Genomic DNA, 21,457 nt, shown 5'->3' with positions numbered 1-21,457 from the left:
GGAGCAAGAAAGTACCTAGAGAAAGAGTGGGCCCATTCAAGGACAATGGAGGGAAGTTATGTGTGGAAGCACAGGAAGTGGGAGAAATCCTTAATGAGTATTGGTATTCAAGGAGGAGGGCATGACGGATGTTGAGGTCAGGGATTGGTGTGTGAGCAGTATTGAGAATGTCAATATTATCAAAGGAGGAAGTGTTGCCTATCCTAAATTACATTAAGACAAGTGCCTGGGGCCAGATGGGCTCTATCCCAGGTTACGGCGGGAGGCAAGGGAAGAAACAGCTGGGGCCTTAACAGATGTTTTCACATCCTCTTTGATCACAGGCAAGGTTCCAGAGGACCGGAGAATAGCCAATGTTGCTCCCTTGTTTAAGAAAAGAAACAGGAATAACCCAGGAAACAGAGGCCGGTGATCCCACGTGGCAGACTGGTACAAAAACTAAAATCACATGGGATTCGGGGTGGGCTGGCTAGATGAATGCAGAACTGACTTGGTTATAGAAGACAGAGAGTAGCAGTGGAAGGGTGTTTTTCAGAATGGAGTTCTGTAACTAGTGGTGTTACGCAGGGAACAGTGCTGGGACTTGTTTGTAATTTATATAAATGATCTGGAACAAAATGTGGGTGGTCTAATTAGTAAATCTGAGGATGACACGAAGATTGGTGGAGTTGTTGAAAGTGCCAAGAATTGTCAGAGGATACAACAGGATATGGGCAGCACAGTAGCACAGTGGTTAGCACTGCTGCTTCACAGCTGTAGGGTCCTGGGTTCGATTCCCGGCTTGGGTCACTGTCTGTGTGGAGTTTGCACGTTCTCCTCATGTCTGCGTGAGTTTCCTCCCTCAGTCCAAAGATGTGCGGGTTAGGTTGATTGGCCATGCTAAGAAATTGCCCTTTAGTGTCTAGGGATGCATAGGTTAGAGGGATTAATATGTAGGATGTAGGGGTAGGGCCTGGGTGGGATTGTGTTTGGTGCAGACTCGATGTGCTGTAGGGCCTCTTTCTGCCCTGTAGGGTTCTACGATTCTATGATATAAATAGATTGGAGACTTGAGAACAGAAATGGTAGACGGAGTTTAATCCGGGCAAATGTGATGTGATGCATTTTGGAGGATCGAATTTAGGTGTGAATTATTAGTTGGTTGAGTTCTGCAGTCAAATGTTCTTGAGACTCAGAACAGTTTGAAGACAAGGCAGTCTCCCAGAACACCAGAGGGACTCTGGCCCAGCCTTCAAGAACAAAAATTTTAATTCTTCAGGAAAGCAAGACCTTGTTTTCGGGTAACCAACGGAATTTCCAACGAGAGTACAGAGAAAGAGAGAGACTTCTCTTTCAGCTTGATGCTTCTAACACTCCAACTCTCAAACTGACATTGAAAATGAACTCCTGTCACCTTACCTTCCCACAGTTTTTTCCTCTTCCCAACAATGACATCACCTTAAGGCTGTGAGCATGAATTCTAAAAGAACTCTTAAAGGTACACTAACTTCACAAGTGGAAAGCACTTTCGATATAACAATGTACTTGAAACATAAAACACTGACAAAACATTATCAAGTAGGAAGGGAAAATTGTTTAATTTATCCAAATATGGGGAGGCATTTTATGCCCCCTTGCAGTAGGGACAGGGTCGAAAAATGCGGTAAACCTCCTTTACCTTCAGCTGCACTACAGCAGGAGGGAAGATAAAATTCCACCTATTGTATATTCGACGTATATTTTCCTAGAGTACTGCACTAAGATGATGCTGATGACCTTGCTGAGTTGCCTGGATTCTGCTCTGAACATTTCCAGACTGACTGGTGTCTCTGAACGATACATTTCTGGACTGGAGAGATTACAGTCTACTCCTAAATTGGAATGTGAGGTAGTGGTAAAATAAATTAAAGCCGGAATTTCCTGGCTGTTCACACCGGTGGATCAGCTGATGGCACACGCCCACCATGCGGTGCGGGGTGCAGCCAATGGAAAATCCCGTTACAGAAAATCACGCCGCCGGCCAGTGGCGCGTTACTTCCTGTCTCGGGAATACCGCTGTGGAAAAGCCAGAGAATCTGATCCAGTATCTTCCTTTTATTTATTGTTTGGAGTTTTTTTGTTTGTTCAGCTGTGTCTGGAGGGTTGTGACTTTGAGTTTCAATCCAAGTCAAAGATATATCAAGCGAACACTTCAGCTAAAAGAACACCCTCTTGGCTGAATTGTTTTTGATTCATTCACTGGAAGTTTGTGACACGGGAAAAGCCAGCTTTTATTGCCCCAGAGAGTGTGGTTTAACCCCAGCAGCTCTGTGGGGCCTTGGCTCACAAGTTCCTTGATACAGGGTGCCAGCCTTGTGCTAGCACAGATGAGGAAATATTTCCAGGTCAGAGTGGTGTGACTTGGAAGAGATCTCAGAGCTGCTGGACTTCCTATACACCTGCTGCGTTTGTTCATCACCGTGCCACCCTAAGTTAATCATTACTCTGTAAAAAATGGTTCAATACAGAAAGGGCATCTGCCAGCTGAGTAAAGTCACCCATAGTGCTGAATCTTTGAATGAGCTAGCACAGTTACAATGGACTGAATGGCCTCTCTCTCTGCTTTAAGCTCTTATGTCTGTAGCCTGATTGCACCCAGCTGTCTGAAACACAATAAAGGCTGACAGATTTGAGCTGTTAAACATGCACTGTATGTTTGTTGGAACTCATGGAGTGTACAAAGGTAAAGAAGACAATAAACTCATCCATGAGTTTATAATAGCGCATGAACGCACACAAGTGAATGGGTTTGACGTGTTAAATATTGCATTTGATTACCGGAATTAACCAATAAAATTTATGACTAGTCAGTAATCAAATTGAAATGGCAATTGAATGATTAAATAATGTTAAAAGGCCATGACACCAGAGCAGGTAAATAAACAGGGAAAGCTGTTTCTCTTTCTCTCTCTCTCTCTCTCTCTCCGGATTGCTCCACTTTCTTTAGGGGATTGCAATGTTCTTAAATATGGCCAAAATCTCACATAGCCAACTAAAACCTGACTATTTGCCAGTGCCCGTAACAAATAGTTGCTGAACACAGCACAAAAGAATAGAGGAAAGGGTAAATAAAAATGGGTCCCAATAATTAATCAGCCAAACATAAATTCTACCCAATAATAAATCAAGAACAGAAAAATTAATCATAACCACTGCACCCCTATTATTCACCGGTACATACTGAGGGTGTGCCTCAGAAAATTTAACCCACTATATTCGGCTCCGTGCTCAATGCATTGAGACAGTATTCATAAGAGGAACTGGATGGGCAATCTCAAGCTGTGGCTGTTAATAGCTACAATCCATGCTCTGTAACAAACCACACACTTCTCTGCCCTGATTGGGAATGACCTATCCTCTTTCACTTCATGTACAATTACTTCTGCTTTCAACACAGACACAGTACCACTGATGCAACTTCCTGCACCTTATTGTCTTTTTTTAACCTCTACTCTTCTGACATCATACAGGATTTATTTAGGCTGAGTATCCGGCCCTGATTTATAGCTGCTTACCAAACTGAAAGGCCTCCGCAAATGGTACGTTTCTTCCAGTTGTACGGCGATCGTGGGTCTTGGCAATGAAGACTGCCCATGTGATCACATTCAGCTTATACGTTCACTATTTGTCTGAACCACAAAGCAAAAGTTAACATGTTTATTTATTAGTCACAAGTAAGGCTTACATTGACACTGCAATGAAGTTACTGTGAAATTCCCCTAATCGCCACGCTCCGGTACTGTTTGGGCCAATGCATCTAACCAGCAAGTCTTTCAGACTGCGGGAGGAAACCCACGCAGACACGGGGAGAACCTGCAGATTTCACACAGGCAGTGTCCCAAACCAGGAATCAAACCCAGATCCCTGGTGCTGTGAGGCAACAGTGCTAACCACTGTGCCACCCATAGGCTTCATGGAATCACAGGATCATGAAATCCCTACAGTGCAGAATGAGGCCATTTGGCCCATCGAGTCTGCACTGACAACAATCCCACCCAGGCTCTATCCCCATAATGCCACATATTTACCCTGCTAATCCCCCTGACACTAAGGAAAAATTTACCACGGCCGATCACCTAACCTCCACATCTTTGGATATGTTACTTATTATTTAACCACCTGCTCATCTGTGGAAACACAGTAAAAAGTCTGACAACACCAGGTTTTAGTCCAACCGATTTATTTGATAGTAAATTCACAAGCTTTTGAGGGGACTCCCTCTTCGTCAGGTGAATGGAGAGTTCTCCATTCACCTGACGAAGAGGGAGTCCCCTCGAAAGCTAGTGAATTTACTACCAAATAAATCGGTTGGACTGAAACCTGGTGTTGTCAGACTTTTTACTGTGTTTACCCCAGTCCAACACCAGCACATCCACATCATGACATCTGTGGAAATGCAGCCTAGCATTACAGTGAAGTGTATTGAGTGTGTGAACCTTTTGTATAGTGCTTATCAAAGTTGTGAAAAGGGTCCAGCATTCCTGATATTGCCCTTTTGAATTTGGGTTGTGTCTGAACAGAGCATTTTGAACTGTGTGAGCATGAGGGTGAAATATTAGTTGTTAATGTCTAGGGTTGCTGATGGCAGTGAGAGCAAGTATTTGAGGGGATGGATTAGTGGTTTGGGTTTTCACCATTTGAGTTAATCTAATAATATTGGCATCTTCAACAACATCTTATCAGGGGAAGCTAGACAAACTGATGAGGGAGAAAGGTATAGGGTGGGATTCTCTCCAAAATAAAATTAAATATTTGTGTAAAAACTGGACTAAATCCCACTGGGGTTTCCAGCAGGAGTTTTAAAATGAATTTCCCACACTCTGTGCATTGCAGAATGCACTAGTGTGATTCACTCCAGAAACCTGTGTGCAGTGCCTATTCCTGCTGGAGAGGCTGCAGCATAGCACTGAGTGGGCCACTGTGTATGTGCTGATCTGTCAGCACGGAGATCAGTGTATACACACTGGCCCCTGTCTGCCGGCCTAGCAAAGCCAGTGTGTATCTGGAAGAGAAAGGTGGGTATTTAAATATTAATCTGCCTTTCCCTTTCTGATGCTCACTGGTTGGCTGTGCAATGCTAGCATTTTGGCCTCTTATTTCCAGTGGTCTGCAGATGTTTTTAATCTCTGATTTGTGACGAGAATCTGCCTTCTGGACGAAACACTAAAACAACCCATTTACCACTTGTACACAAAAGTACAGCTGCTTAAAATTAATAAAAAAATGTGAGTCAATAATTCACAGCACCACAACCCAAGTGATTAACAAATGTATCAGCAACGGCCCATAAACTAAGCAAAGTATTGTCACTGCAACTGTGCTTTCAATGGTGAGAAAGTGGTTCTCTGACTAGCTAATCCAGAACCAAGTGTTCATAGGGAAGAAAAGACAAGACATCCCACCATACTCTAGCCCAACAGCTGGGCACTTGGGAAGATATTGATACCCCCACTGCCAACCCCAACTGTACTCCACCAACCATTTTAAATTCCAAAGGCGATAAAATGCTTGGTGAACATTTGTCATGAACTCTCTCTTTTCCTGTAAATACCTGGCCAATAGAACTCAGACGCAGAGAAAGTGAAAATCATCATGAAGGAATTTTATTTATTTATTAGTGTCGCAAGTAGACTTACATTAACACTGCAATGAAGTTACTATGAGAATCCCCTAGTCGCCACACTCTGATCCCTTTTCAGGCACACTGAGGGAGAATTTAGCACGACCAATCCACCTAACCAGCATGTCTTTTGGACTGTGGGAGGAAATCAGAGCACCCGGAGGAAGCCCGCGCAGGCACGAGGAGAATGTGCAAACTCCATACAGATAGTCATCTGAGGCTGGAATTGAACCCGGATCCCCTGGCACTGTGAGGTAGCAGTGCTAACCACTGTGCCACCGTGCTGTTGACTAATCTCATTAGCCAATCGTGTTAGGCTTACAGACCCTGGTTGGAGGTATTCCTGGATGTTTTATCAAGTGGTCTCTTACCTCCATCCGGGCGGACCCCACACTGACACCACTGATGTCCATCTTTGTGACCCACCCACTTCCAATACTAAGTTCAATGTGAACAGTTACTCTGTTGTCCAATTAGCTGATGCTTGACTGTCACTCAAACAGCATTTTCCTCTCAACAATACTTTTACAACCAATCAATGCAAAAGGATATGAAATCAACTTACAATTTTTATTCGTGCCCCTCTGATTTTTCCCCTGGGGATCCCCGTGAAATGCCCTGGAGGTTAATCTTTAGTTTCTTGAGGTGAATCCCGGAGGCTCACCAACCTCAAGGGGGGTTGATTTTCCTGGCCCACTGTACAGCTTGAGTCGTGCAGAGGGCTGGCTAATGTCAGCAGTGGGAGTTATAACCAGTGAGCAGCACACAGTCCATCCCAGTAAGTACACCCAAAAAGCCGGTAGGAAAATCTCATGTTTCCCCGCCCATTGGAGGCACTTCAAGTTTTTGGGGGAAAATTGCCCTCAAGATGTCTCCGCCCAAGCTCTGGAGCCCCTCTGTAAACCTCACAATCCCTCCCCTCTCTCACTCCTTAAACCGACCACTTTGATGAAGTGTTTTACCACCTATCCTCATTGGCCCAGTTTATTTTCTCTGATTGCGATCAGAGAAATTGGACATTGTTAAATGCATTGCTGGGGTGCCAGTTGGCGCTGACAGACTGACGCCGATCATGTCTGTGCAGTGACTGTAAGCTGACTGAGCCAAGACTGGGTAAACAGCGCAGGGATTTAATTGCCAAAACACTCTTACTTTTAAAAGAAGAAAAGCATGCCCCATTGCAAAGTTCATTTACTTGAATTGACAAGCCAGGGTGAAGGCAACAGGCCAACATGGTACAAGGCTGCACCAACCTTGTAAAAAGTCAAAAAACACACGATGGTGATGATTGGGTAATACTCAGGCTGGGTTGGAAAGGCTGACTGAATGTACGAGTTATAAAGATACTTGGATGTTACAAGCTAATGATTTTCTGATGCTGGGAGCGATGGCCCTAAATTGCACTCCATGTTGCATTGACCCCAAAATATACCTGCCCTGGAATACAGCCACCCCAAAATATACCGATCTAAACCCAAAATATACCTGAAGCCAAAATATACCTGACCTGAAATACACCCAGACAGCCCAAAATATACCCATCCAAACACACACCCACACCCACACCAAAATATACCCATCCAAACCTGCACCCACCCAAAATATACCCATCGAAACTCATGCCCACACTAAAATATACACATCCAAACCCGCACCCACACTAAAATGTACCCATTCAAACTTGCACCCGCCCCAAAATATACCATCCAAACCCGCACCCACCCCAAAATATACCCAATCAAACCCGCATCCAAACCCATACTCGCCTCAAAATATACCCATCCAAACCCACACACAAACCAAAATATACCATCCAATCCGGCGCCAACCCCATAATAAAGCTGCCCTGAAATACACCCAACCCAAAATATACCCATTCAAACCTGCACCCACACCAAATTATCCCCATCGAAAACCACATGCACCCCAAAATATACCCATCCAAACCCACACCTCCCCCAAAATATACCCATTGAAAACCACATGCACCCCAAATATACTCATCTAAACTCACACCCTTTTCATAATATATCTATCCATAAAATGCAGCCATATTAGAACACACACACCCTGAAACATACCTGCCCCACCCCACAACACACCCACTCTGAAATACACTCGTCCTGAGACTCACCCACCCTGAGACACACCTACCCCCCACCCTACAACACACCCACCTCGGGATACTCCAATTCACCCACCTCATAACAAGTTAAATTCCAATGCATCCACCCACAATATACTGGTCTGGATGGCTAACTTTCTCATGATCCTTAATCAATTGAGCCATTCAGTGAGTTTTAGAAACTTGCAGTAATCACGTTTGTTTATTTCTTACTGTTGGATAAACTCATCTCTGTGGACTGCCATTAGTCTGATCAACTCACTGTGCAACTGAAGCACTGTTTGTGCTAAACATGCAGAGTCCATGTTTGCTCAACAGGGTAAGGTTAATTAAAGGGTTCCTCTCTTGCAACAGTCATTGTACCTACAAGGTAATTCTTTGTTTTGTCTGATAAGGTATTATGCTGATATATCACCATGATAGATAAAAAAGATTTTCAAACATTTATGACCGTGCTTATAAAGTGAATCATCCCTTTCAGTCAGTGTGTTTGACCCCAAGAGTGAAGTTATGATAGATATGTCAAAAATGCAAGTTAAGCTTTGGGTGAGTTTGAAGGGCATATCACCTTTAAATAATATAATCCTACATTACAGAAGGAAGCCATTCAGTCCATTGAGTCTGTACTGACCACAATCCTACCCAGGTCTGATTCCTGTAACCCCACACATTTACCCTGCTAATCCCCCTTAGACGAGAGACAATGTAGCATGGCCAATCAACCTAACCCTTTCCAACCTAGGTTTTCAACCTAACCCCTTGGCCTATATGTGGCTCCAGAGTCACAGCAACGTGGATGACTCTCAACTTCCTGTGAACAAGGGCAACTAGGGATGGGCAATCTTTGGACTGGAAGAAACCCATGAGGAAACAGAGAGAAAGTGCAAACTCCACACAGATAGTGACCTGAGGTTGGAATTGAACCTGGGTCTCTGGCGCTGTGAGGCAGCAGCGTTAACCACTGTGCCACCGTGCCAGAACGCCAGATCCTAACAATTAAACCCAACAGAAATAACACTGACTAAACACTTTTAAATAATGTTTGGTAAGGGCCCAGTCTCCAGAATGCAGCTTAGGAATGTGTTATTTCCCTTCATGGAATTGTGTACAATCTTCTAAATTTATTGTGTGTGGAGTGAGCTCTTTGCTTTTACATAATGAAAGCAATTCTTTACGTTCAAGGTGCATTAAAAAAACCTCAGTGTTATGTAGTGGGAATTCTGCAGTTAAATCCCAGGGCCAAGTACAGAGGATTCCGAGCCTGAAGCCCATTTACAGTGTGGAAATTTCAAATTGAATTTTGAATGTGTTTCATGTGGATCCTTAACCATCCCACTGCCTAGTGATAGAGTGAAAAACAGTTGTTTACAGTGGGAGTTTGATTGATTAAGATCTCGTTTTAGCACAAGAGCTAATTTCTGGTTTCCCTGGACAGCAACATCACCATAATATAAACTGGCAGCTGAACAATCCAGGTAGTGATTACAATTGTCTGGACCTGCTACTCCCGCTCGGACTCTGTGGGAGCCCTGCTGGATTTAATTCACTTAGCAGCACTCAGTATATTGTTAAAACAAGTTTTCACCAAGTTACTTTGTTCTTCTGTAGGGGATGAGTTCTCGGGATAGGAAACCAATTGGGTTTTGGAATTAGCACGATTCTCAGAGTAAAAATGCTAAATGCTGAAGGTGATTTAAATGCCGTGAACAGAAGATAAACTGAAGTTGCACAGTGATTCAGACAATAATGCTTCATTTAAAGTGTCTAAAGTGGCCCTGACAACCTTTGTACGCTGCTGTGATCCAATAACTGCATCGTGTCTGATTGGCTGCTATGCTCACCGCAGCTTATCCTCATAGGAATTATAAGATGTAAATGATCAGTGGTGAGATTGATACAATAGGTGGGGAAAATTACAATCCAGGTCACCTATCTTTTTTTGAAAGTTCAAGTTTATTTATTAGTGTCAGAAGTAGGCTTATCACTGCAATGAAGTCACAGTGAAAATCCCCTAGTCGCCACGCTCCAGCGCCTGTCCAGATACACTGAGGGAGAATTTAGCATTGTCAACGTACCTAACCAGCACGTCTTTAGGACTGTGGGATGAAAACAGAGCACCCAGAGGAAACCCACGCAGACATGGGGAGAATGTGTAGACTCTGCACAGACATTGACCCAAGGCCGGAATTGAGCCTGCATCCCTGGCGCTGTGAGGCAGCTGTGCTAACCACTGGGCCACCATGCCACCCCATCTTGCAATCTCTAATAAACCAGGCCGTTATCACCAGCTTTTCAGCCACCAAAAGAAGGCAGCTTCTTTCACAAAGTCCTATAAAGCTGCATTACTTTCAGTTTTTCCCAAAATTTCCAGTCTGCCGTTTTCACTTTCGTAATCCCAGGCCCTGATCTGCCAGTGATACTGAAGCAGCACAGTGCCACATCTTGTTCTGTGTAAGAGTAACTGATTATCATCTGATGCATTCTCCTGGTTAGAAAAAAAGATTTGGATGGTAAAACTGATTTGCTTGTGATGGGGGGGGCGAGCAGTTTAGTGTGTAGTCAATGAAAAACGTGACTCGAGGTTTGTACTTGTGAGACTCACTGATTTAGGTATCTGCCGATTTCCTAAGGAAATGGTAGCACTTGAGTGGGAAGTGGTATCCAAGGTAAAAATGATGACTTTCGCCAGACAGCGAGAGTGGCAGCTTGGGAAAGAAAAAGAGGACTTCATGTGAGGAATTCCAGTTCTTCAGGCTAGTGTGAATGAGATCAGTTGTTTTCTTAAATTCTTGCTTGCCGGACATAACTTTACAGTGAACATTCTTAAATCTTCAAGGAGGAAAAGAAACAAGCCCACATCATTTCATAGTGAGTTAGAAAAAAGAAAGAGTATGTTTGAGTGCAGAAAATGTCATGTCTAGTCATGTGAATTGCCATAATTATAGGAAGGTAAAGTAAACACACTGGGGGGGAGTTCCCCATCCTGCCCGCCATGGGAATCATAGTGGGCGAGGGGCAGACCATGCTTATCCTTACTGATTGCAGTCTGTGGGTTAGGAAGTTTAGGATCCAGTCACAGAGGGAGGAGCTGAGTTCTAGGTCACAGAGTTTAGAGGTGGGTGTTGTAAGAATAACAATGTTGAAGGCTGAGCTGTAGTCTGTAGTCTGACATATGTGTCTTTGTTATCCAAGTGTTTCAAGGTTGAATGTAGGCCCTGGGAGATAGTGCCTGCTGTGGATCTGTTGCAGTGATAGGTGAACTGTAGTGGATCCAGGTAGTCTGGGAAGCTGGAATTGATTTGTGCCATGACTGACGTGTCAAAGCACTTCATAATGATGGATGTCAGAGCCACCGGGTGGTAGTCATTAAGGCACAACGCTTGGCTTTTCTTTGGTATGGTGTTGATGGTCGTCTTATTGAAGCACATACCTCCTGACTGCCCAGAGCCTATCCACCATCTTCAAGGCACAAATTAGGAGTGTGATGGAATACTCCCCTCTTGCTTGGATGTAGCTCCAGTAACACTCAAGAAGCTTGATTCCATCCAGGACAAAACAGCCCGCTTGATTGGTACCACATCTACAAACATTCAATCCCTTCACCACCGATGCTCAGTAGCACTGCAGCAATTCACCAAAGATCTTTAGACAGCACCTTCCAAATCCATGACCACTTCCATCTAGAAGGACAAGGGCAGTCGATAAATGGGAACACCACCATCTGCAAGCTCCCCTCCAAGCCGCTCACCATCCTGACTTGGAAATATATCACCATTCCTTCACAGTTGCATGGTCAAAATCCTGGAATTCCCTTCCTTTCGGCATTGTGGGTCAACCCACAGAACATGGAAGGCAGCCCACCACCACCTTCTCAAAGGCAACTAGGGTTGGGCAATAAATGCTGACCAGCCAGCGATGCCCAAATCCCACAAATGAATGAATGAATAAAAAAGGAACCTCAGATTGGTGTAGAAAGGTTGAAGATGTCTGCAAATCCCCCTGCCAGCTGGTCCATGCAGGATCTATGTGCTTGTCTGGGTATCCCATCCAGGCCAGTCGCTTTTCGTAGGTTGACTTTCGAGAGTTTATCTGGCGTCTGCAATTGGATACTGGTTCAGTTTGTGGGTGAAGGCATGCTCTCACTAACCTCTTGCTGAAAATGGGTATAGAATTTGTTGAGTTCATCGGGAGGGGTGCATTGATATTGGTAATTCTACATGCCTTCATCTTGTAGCCTGTTCTGTCTTGTAGACCTTACCATAGTTGGAGGGGGTTCGTGTGACTAACCAGGGACTCCAGCTTAGTCTGGTACTGACTTTTGGCATCTTTGATGGATCTCCATTGATCGTATCTGGATTTCTTCCATAGGTCAGGATTGCTTCAGACCTGGACTTCAGCAGGTAATGGATATCCCTGTTCATCCATGGTTTCCGGTTGGGAAACACACTGATTTGCACTGGGAGAAGACTCATGATCTTTTGAGAATGTCTTACATATTTAAACAAGAATTCCAGTCCACCGTATGAATAGCTTGTGTAATTTGAATGCATATGTCCCAGTAATAAACTCTGTTTAAGGCACTGTACTATAATTAGGCCAGATGACTTGTTATTGTCAAGATTCACACAGAAACTGGCATCTTTACATCTCCTGGAACCTATTTTGTGAACACCCTAATGATCAGGTAGTCATTTAAAATAAATATTGGGATTAGTGAAGAACTGCTACGCTATTGTGGATCCGACCTTGTCAGGTGGATGTAAAAGATCCAATCTGAAGGAGAGCTCCCAGTCTCCCAGCCAACATTTTTTCCTCAACCAATCCTAAAGCAGATAGTCCACTCATTATCGCTTCTTGGCCTTTTGGCTGAGAGTAAGTGTCAGATCAAGCCCAAGATGGGTTACAATGCCTTATCTTGTCAGCTTGAATCTTGTCTCTCTTATGGGGACCATGAATTGGATTCTATGGAATTTGAATTTGGTTTTTGGAGTAAGCAAGGCATGGGATTGGATTTGCTTAGTCCACTTTGAGTATTGGTTTTGTAACTTGACAGAGTAAAAAAATGTTTAAAAATCTGGTCATTATGGCATTGTAGTTTCTGGGTACTTGCCATGTTCAAATTGGTTGCAGTGTTTTCTACATTACAAATGTAACTACATTATGCATTTCATTGTCTGTCAAGCAGTTGTGGTACCTTAAGGTGGTGACAGGTACAATATAAATTGGCACAGTTGATTGGTTAGTTCAGATAGTTTGATTGTGGTGTTAATAATGCCAAGCTTTATCCCCCATACTGATCAGTGTGTCTATTCAGCCTCCAAAGCGTGACAAGCTCTTATATTCAGTGCTGAGTTCGACAGATGTTTGACATACTGAGGGAATTGATGTTTATGGGAGGCAGGAGGAAATTAGCGTCAAGGCCACAATAAGATCAGCCATGATCGAATTGAATGGCGGAGCAGCCTTGAGGGGCCAATGGCCTGCTCCTATTTCTTATGTTCTGCTGTCTTTCCTTCATGACTTGATTTGATATTTATTAGTGTCACATGTATTGGAATGCAATGAAAAATACTGTTTCTTACATGCTATACAGACAAAGCATACCGTTCATAGAGTACGTAGAAGAGAAGGAAAGGAAAGAGTGCAGAATGTAGTGTTACAGTCATAGCCTGGGTGTAGAGAAAGATCAGCTTAGTGCGCGGTAGATCCATTCAAAAGTCTGACCGCAGCAGGGAAGAAGCTGTCCTTGAGTTAGTTGGTATGTGTTCTCAGACTTTTGCATCTTTTTCCCGACGGAAGAAGGTGGAAGAGAGTGTGTCCAGGGTGAGTTGGATCCTTGATTATGCTGGCTGTTTTTCCGAGGCAGCAGGAAGGGTAGACAGAGTCAATGGATGGGAGGCTGGTTTGCATGATGGATTGGGCTTCATTCACATTCGTGAAGTAGAATCCCAAGGGCTAGAATTGACGTCAGTTTATTGTATGAAAACCAGATTACGGAAGCTTCCATTTAGAAAGGAAGCAGGGGATAGCTATGCTGTAGCAGCGAGAATTCAGGTTTCTTTCTGAGCCAGCTTTGAGTGATAAAACCAGTGCAGTCCTTCAGCTCATCCCCCAGCACCAGTACAGTTAGGGACTGGAACACACATTCGAGACATATTGAACTGATTAATCTACAGAACACACCACAAACAATCAGGGCTCACCACTGAAAAGACAGTAATTTTAGAGGAATGTAGACATCCTGATTGCTTCATCTATAGACAGCAACAGTTCACTCCCTCACCCCTCCCACCACCGTGAGAGAGGAGAAGGGTTCAATGAGAAAGGGAAAACTACAGTCCACATTCATAAATTGAAATCATCCAATTGAATTTAAAATTCACTCAATTTGAGCTGTTCCCAAATAAAAACAGATGTTGAAATGCCCAAACAACATCTGGAATAAAATCAAACCTAATATCTCATCAGTATAGTCACATTTAGTAATCTTTTCCTTTATCTTGCTAATTATCAGCATTGTTTCAGCAATTCGAATATTCATTGTTCCTTCTTTATCTCAGAGCTCATTTCTATTTGCTTGTCTCTACTTTTCACTTCTTTCACATCTCAACTTTATTTAGTTCACTTCTTCTCAATGTTAGGTTCAGCTGCTGGTTCCAGCCAGTATTCCTGACAAAATAACTGGCATTTCTTCAATTCAGAAAAGCAAGTTCTGATTTTGGTGGCACAGTGGTTAGCACTGCTGCCTCACAGCGTCAGACACATGGGTTTGATTCCTGGCTTGGGTCCCTGTCTGTGCGGAGTCTGCATGTTCCCCCCATGTCTGCCTGGGTTTCCTCCGGGTGCTCCAGTTTCCTCTCACAGTCCGAATGATGTGCTGGTTAGGTGCATTGGTCATGCTAAATTCTCCCTCATTGTACCCGAACAGGCACCAGAGTGTGGCGACTTGGGGATTTTCACAGTAACTTCATTGCGGTGTTAATGTAAGCCTACTTGTGACACTGATGAATAAACTTTATGTGAAAAAGGGTTTCTGATGCATGTACTCTTTTTCTAAATCTGGTTCAAATGTTAATAATGTGAAAGGTCACGAGCATTTTCTCTTCTGGAACAAGTTAGGAACAGCAGATTCAATAAGATTATTCATGCATTCCTGCAGCCAGCTTGCTGTAGATGAACTATACGTAACTGTACCGTACCCAACTCTGCACCACTCTCAATATGGATTGATTTTTAATTGTTTTACAAGGGGTCGAGGCTTTAAGAGTTGGATGGTGATTTGAACTGACATTATTCTGGATATGGTGATGAAAAGGCACATTCATCACTTTGCCAGTGAACCTTAGTGAGTGAATACACAGCCGGAGCATTTCCACCAGCAGCTGTTTGAGTGGGTCCTAGCCAACTGTAACAGCAACCATGTGAAAGTGTCTTGTGATGACCATCAAGTGGATGAGTTGTAAACACTTTGTCACTCTGAGTAGGGAAGGCAGTGGGGCTGCGGGGGGAGGAGGGGGTAGGACGGTGGGGGATGGGGCGATTGCGATTGTGGAGGGTCGGGTTGAACGTGTGCTGCTGAAGAGGAGCTTATTGAGCCCACCAGAAAGGATGACAGTTTTACTATGAACCCCTGGATTTGTGCTTGGAAGTTATTCCTGTACTTGATTCAACTCCAGGCGGACTTCATGGATTCCCTCAGGTTTAGGCGACAGGATGTGAGAGTTTATGGTAAGATCTTAGCTCCTGGATTTCAGGCATGGGGAGGGAAAGGAGCAAAAGATGGAGACTTCCAGAAATATGCAGCTCTACATCTGAAACCTCAAACGCAACATCAATAATTCTGATGTATCACTCTAAAAGAACACACTTCATCATAGAGTTATACAGCACAGAAACAGACCCTTCAGCCCACCATATCTATGCCAACCATCAAATACCAATCTATACTAATCAACTTTGGAAAAAGAGGAAAAGATTTGTGATTAGATTTAGTCAAATACTTATATTCAAGTACTGAGTGCCAATCATAATCATGTGAAGGGACTAGCTACAATTGATCTTCATAATGGCTTTGTTAAACCAATGATTATATTCATTGTTCTGTATTCAACTCTTTGACATTGTTACACTCAATTGCTTGAATTTTACCGTCCTGCCCACCATGGGAATCGGAGCGGGCGAGGGCCAGACCATGGAAAGGTCTGTTGAACTCGGGCAGGATTTCACAGTTTCGAGATGAGTGAGTCTGTAAAATCCTGCCCGATATCTCTAGTCTCCCCAGTACATCAGCACTCCTCATTGGGAATAGGCTGCTGCAGTAGCTAAGCATGCTGTCTTTCACATCAACACAATCCAGCCTGGACTGTGTCATAATGAAAGATCATTGCCCCAAACTGCTTACAGACATATTGAACTTGTAAGAAATGCACTTTTTGAAAAAAAGGATATTCAAGAAAAAACTGGCTGAGACTGTAAAATAACCACGTGCTGGAATTCCTGGGTGGATTGCAACCTGTCTGGAAAATATGGAATGTCACAGACAGAGCCACTTCAAAGGAAGAGATATAGGGTGGGAATTTACAGCCGTTCACATTAGCGGCATTTTCCAGTCCCACCGACAGTGACCCCCTGCTGGGGCTTCCACGGCAGTGTACATAAGAACATAAGAAATAGGAGCAGGAGTAGGCCATCTAGCCCTTCGAGCCTGCCCCACCATTCAATAAGATCATGGCTGATCTGTTGTGGCTCAGTTCCACATTCCCACCCTCTCCCCATAACCCTTAATCCCCTTGCTTATCAAAAACCCATCAACCCGCTTCTTAAAAATATTTAGTGAGGCAGCCTCCACCACTTCAACGGGCAGAGAATTCCAGAGATTCACCACCCTTTGAGTGAAGAAGTTCCTCCTCAACTCCGTTCTAAACCGCCCCCCCTTTATCTTGAGGCTATGCCCCCTAGTCCTACTATCCTTTCTGAGCGGGAAGAGTCTCTCCACCTCTATCCTATCCATCCCATTCATCATCTTATATGTCTCAATGAGATCTCCCCTCATTCTTCTAAACTCTAACGAGTATAAGCCTAGGAGTACGAATAACAGAAGAGCTCTTTGACGGTGGTGCAATCAGGAGATCCTGCTGATAGCCAATGGCAGAGCACTTCTGCCCTGCAAAACACACACTGAGAACACGGAAAATCCCGGACACGATGCTGAAGGAAAAGAGGCAGTACAAACAACTGTAATCTCCTGTTGAGATAATGGCAGCTGAGTATCATAAGACATAGGAGCAGAATTAGGCCATTCAGCCTATCGAGTCTGCTCTGCCATTCAATCATGGCTGATATTTTTCTCATCCCCACTCTCCTGCCATTCTCCCATAACCCCTGATCCCTTTATTAATCAAGTTCTATCTCTGTCTTAAAGACACTCAATGACCTGGCCTGCACAGCCTTCTGCAGCAAAGGTTCATCATTCTCTGGCTAAAGAAATTCCTGAAGAGAAGGATTGACCCTTTAGCCTGAGGCTGTGCCCTCTGGTTCTAATTTTTCCAACTAGTGGAAACATCCTCTCCACACCCACTCTATCCAGGCCTCGCAGTATCCTGTAAGTTGCATTAAGGTCCCCCTCTTATCCTTCTAAACACTAACAAGTACAAATCGAGAGTCCTCAATCGTTCCTCATGCGACAGAAGAAGAAACCATTTCCTTTGAGTTATATCCCAGACTGTGGACATGCTGGTTAGATTCTCCACCCCTTCACACCAGCAGGATCTCCTGCGGTGTGGGGCTGGAAAATTTTAGTCAATATGAACTGAAAAAGTGCAGCATGGTAGCACAGTGGTTAGCACTGCTGCTTCACAGCTCCAGGGACCTGGGTTCAATTCCTGGCTCGGATCACTGTTTAAGTGGAGTTTGCACATTCTCCTCGTGTCAGCGTGGGTTTCCCCCCACAGTCCAAAGATGTGCGGGTTAGGTTGATTGGCCATGCTAAAATTGCCCCTTAGTGTCCTGGGATGTGTAGGTTAGAGGGATTAGCGGGTAAACGTGTAGGGATATAGGGGTAGGGCCTGGGTGGGATTGTGGTTGGTGCAGACTCAATGGGCTGAAGGGCCTCTTTCTGCACTGTAGGGTTCTATGATTCTATGAAAAACAAGGCTCTGGATGAAAAACATGTTTATGTTTTTTTTCCCTTCTCGGAAGACACAAGAATGGGGGTTATAAAAATAACCCTGGTCTCTGTGCAAATCTGGTGTTCTAGTTCTACTATGCCAGTGTGTGCTGGGAAGGTCACAGACAAAGTGACCCCACTTTGGGCATCTGCAGGACTCAGATCCACATTTTATTGAGGGTGGGGGGTAGGTTTATTATGGAAGCAGACAGAATGGCTTTTTAAAAAACCAGCTCTTTAATTAAAGAACTTTTTATTCCTTAAGTGGCTCAATTGGCCTCTGTGCAGGAGGGCTGTACACCCCCTCCCCTCCCTGCCCAACTGACAAGATGGCATAGTATTGGGAAGATGGTGGGTACCCCACCCCCTTGCCTTCCCTCATCATTTTAGAGCCCTACTAATTCCCAGCCTGTCCCCATATGGCTGGGAAAATCCAGCCCTTTCTGTCTCTTTCTATTGTCTCCCTTGACTTCAGATGGTCTTTAACAAGTCTATTGAACTGCAGCTTAAACTCAAAGCTGCCAAGTTGACCGTTTAAAGGTAAATGAATATGGAAACAGTATGCATGGTTTTCTGTTGACTCGCATTCCTATCTAGAGTGGCAATTAACAGTCACATTTGCTGCACTAAAGAGTCAATGCATTTAAAATGGCAATGCACTTACAGCAGCAATTACAAGAAGGAACAGCAGGCAAAGGACAGGAAGATTGGAGAAGACCCCAGATAGAAGACAACACTCAAAAAAAGTCCATAAGCAACAAATTCCTCAATGAAGAGACAATGGAAGATCTCAGGTGGTGGGCAATGAAAGAGTCTAGGAGGATGTCAATGAAAAAATTGCAGAATGGACACAAGTCAACACTTCATCAGAGGCAGATCCAGCCAATAGTGAAGACAAAAGGGTTTAACTGAAGTTAAGACAAGTAGAAATGAAAGGGGTGATTCTCCCAAAAGTGCTGAATTAGCAGGAAAACTGTTCTAAATCCTGGCTGTTTCATCTGTTCAGCTTCTCACCTGAATCTCCACCTTCTGCGCTCTGCAGAGGGCCTAGTTGTGAATCTCATTAAAAACCCAGTGGGGCGGGGCTGTTCGCATCCTATTCTGCACATGCGCAGTGGTCCTGATCTGTCAGTCTCCCCATTTGCTGGCCAGTTCGATTGCTGGCCAGCCCGGGATCCCCAGCGCTGCCCCTCAGCCACCCCACCCCCCCATAGCTCTATCACGGCCCCCACAATTTCCGGGCCCACCCTGACCCCTCCCCCCGTCCCGGAGACCCCGATGTCCAACCCACACCCCCCCCCCCCCGCACCAGCAGTGGCAATCCCCCACTTCCTCACCACAGCCCCATCCCCGCTGACCTCCCTGGGTCAGACCTCAGCTCCACCCCCCTGAAGGCAAGCCTCACCCTGCCTGGCAGACTACCTCCATCCCAGACCAATCCCCATGCAGTAATGGCAGCGGGACACTTCACCACACCAATCACCCTAAGCCTCACCCACAATAGCCTCACTCCCTTGGCATTGCCTGAATCCTGATGGGTAGTGCCAAGGTGCCCTCTGGGCACGCACATTTTCCCCATGGGCACTGCCAGGGTGCCCAGGCCCAGGGACATCATACCCTCAACCAACTCCCCTAGGAGGCCCCGATTGCCCCCCTCCCTTCATTCTGGCGGGGTCTTCCACTAGTTCCCCGAACGTGGGAGCTAGTCTGAATCCCGCCGGAATGAAGTACTCCTGGCGGGGTGGGAGATTCAATCGGGACCCGAAAGTTCCCAATAATGAACTTATTTAAAATACATTTTAAAAAGATTTAAATTACTTACCTTCCCGCTGGTTTCCAGCGTGGTCTGAATGGTGCCTATTCTCCAGCTCTGGGAGAGGCGCGTGCATTCCTGGCGCATGCATGGCTGGCAACACCCATCTCCCACCATGACCTGCCAGAAACATTGCGGGTCGTGATGGGAGAATTGAGGCCAAAGATTCTATTTGTGAAATGTACTTGTCCAGGAAGAACAGGAGGGATTCACCTTGGAAGAAATGCAGAAATTAAAGACTTCAAAAGAAACTAGGAATCATTGAACATAAACAGGAATCAGCAAAAAGAATTAAAGCTCCAGAGAAGACATTAAAACAACAAACTGGAATGACTGATGGCAAACTTTAAAAAACGCTGCAAAAATTTACAAAATGAAGTTGAGAAGAAGGAGAATTTAATGAGGCAATGGAGAATAAGCTGAACTCCAAGAAAAAGTGACTAAAAAATAAGAACAAGTCCAGTGGAGAAATGTGTCAGTAGAATAAGAGCTTGAAGAAGGGCAGCTTGGCAGTGAGAAGTTAATCAAAGAGGTAAAAGTATTGAAATTGACGGCAATTCAGATAGAGAAAGAAACAGATTACATGCCAGAACAAGATTGGTGAAGTGGTCACGCGAATGGAAAAGCACCAAAATGATAAAATGGTTGGTGAAAGAGATGCTGAATTGAAATGCTGCGGAGAAAAGAAACTTTATCACATGACCTAAGTACCAGAAACAGAGTATCCTGACCATTCCTTCACACGTGACAGACTGAGATTGTGAATGAACTATCAGCACAGAAGACTTTGTTGTCCTGTGATGATACATGCCAGTGTGCATTATTAAAAAACACTAAGGGCCTGATTTTACCATTTTCATTCTCAGTGCTGAATCTGGGCGCAATTCAGATCCGACTGGGAAATCTGCTTTCAGAACCCCCCCCCCCCAGACGCACTTGGCCTGGAAAGAGATTGTGGGTCTGAATTGTGCTATGGGCGGGGCTTAGCACGGCCGAAACAATTGGAGCTCTGGACTGCGCATGTGCGATTAGAAAAAAACTTGAAAAAGCACGCCCTTGTCAGATCACTCCCAGGCCGCAGAAACAGGATAAAGCAGCCCGGGAGTGAAAAGCAGGAGTGAGGGCCCCCTACAACATAACTTTCCCCCTTATCCACCCATATTCCTCCGATCCCCAGACCCATTGCAGCCTCCTGCCCCCTTCCTCCTCACCAATCGCCTGCAGAGTGGCAATGGACATCCCCTGCCCCCCCCCCCCCACAAAATCTCCATCTGGCCACCGCCCCCCCTGCCCCCTCCCCCCACAACCAGTGAGCAATCAGGCCACCCCCCCCGCCACCAGAGATACAACCTACCCACCTCCTCCTCCCCCCCACGAACCATAGAATAATCTGGCCTCACCTCTATTCCCCACCCACCTCCACCCCAGAGAATGATCTGGCCTCACTCCACCCCCCCTCTCCTCCCCCTCCCCCCAGAGAATGACTTGGCCTCACTCCCTGCCCCCAAAGAATGATCTGGTCTCACTCACCCCCCCCACCCACAGAGAATGATCTGACGCCACCCCCCATCACCACTGATCTGAGTCACAGAGCCGTTAGAAGCATTGAACTTATCTCTTCAGCAGATGGAGTGCCCAAAACAGACTTTTATTTAGCATGTTCATTTTGGCACAGTTCCAGATTGGCAAACGTGGTCGTACAGGGAGAAATGCTGA

The 21,457-nt window shown here is 44.9% G+C and overlaps 1 protein-coding gene across 5 annotated transcripts in view; it reads left to right on the top strand.

Moving 5' to 3' along the window:
* The window catches only part of LOC145358248 (serine/threonine-protein kinase Nek6-like), a 263,723-nt gene that overhangs the window by 40,554 nt on the left and 201,712 nt on the right, over positions 1–21,457 (top strand). For 2 of the 5 annotated variants that reach the window (XM_080212102.1, XM_080212100.1), the window contains exon 2: positions 12,015–12,163. The exons of the other annotated variants lie outside the window; for them this stretch is intronic. The gene's annotated coding sequence lies outside the window, so the exon portion shown is untranslated. The remainder of the gene's footprint in view (positions 1–12,014; positions 12,164–21,457) is intronic. 5 annotated transcript variants of the gene reach the window in all.

The sequence above is a fragment of the Carcharhinus amblyrhynchos genome, chromosome 25, assembly GCF_965287045.1.
Source record: "Carcharhinus amblyrhynchos chromosome 25, sCarAmb.v2.hapA, whole genome shotgun sequence".
Lineage (NCBI taxonomy): Eukaryota > Metazoa > Chordata > Chondrichthyes > Carcharhiniformes > Carcharhinidae > Carcharhinus > Carcharhinus amblyrhynchos.
Note: the sequence above shows the minus strand (reverse complement) of the source record. Positions and strands in the feature narration are given on the sequence as shown.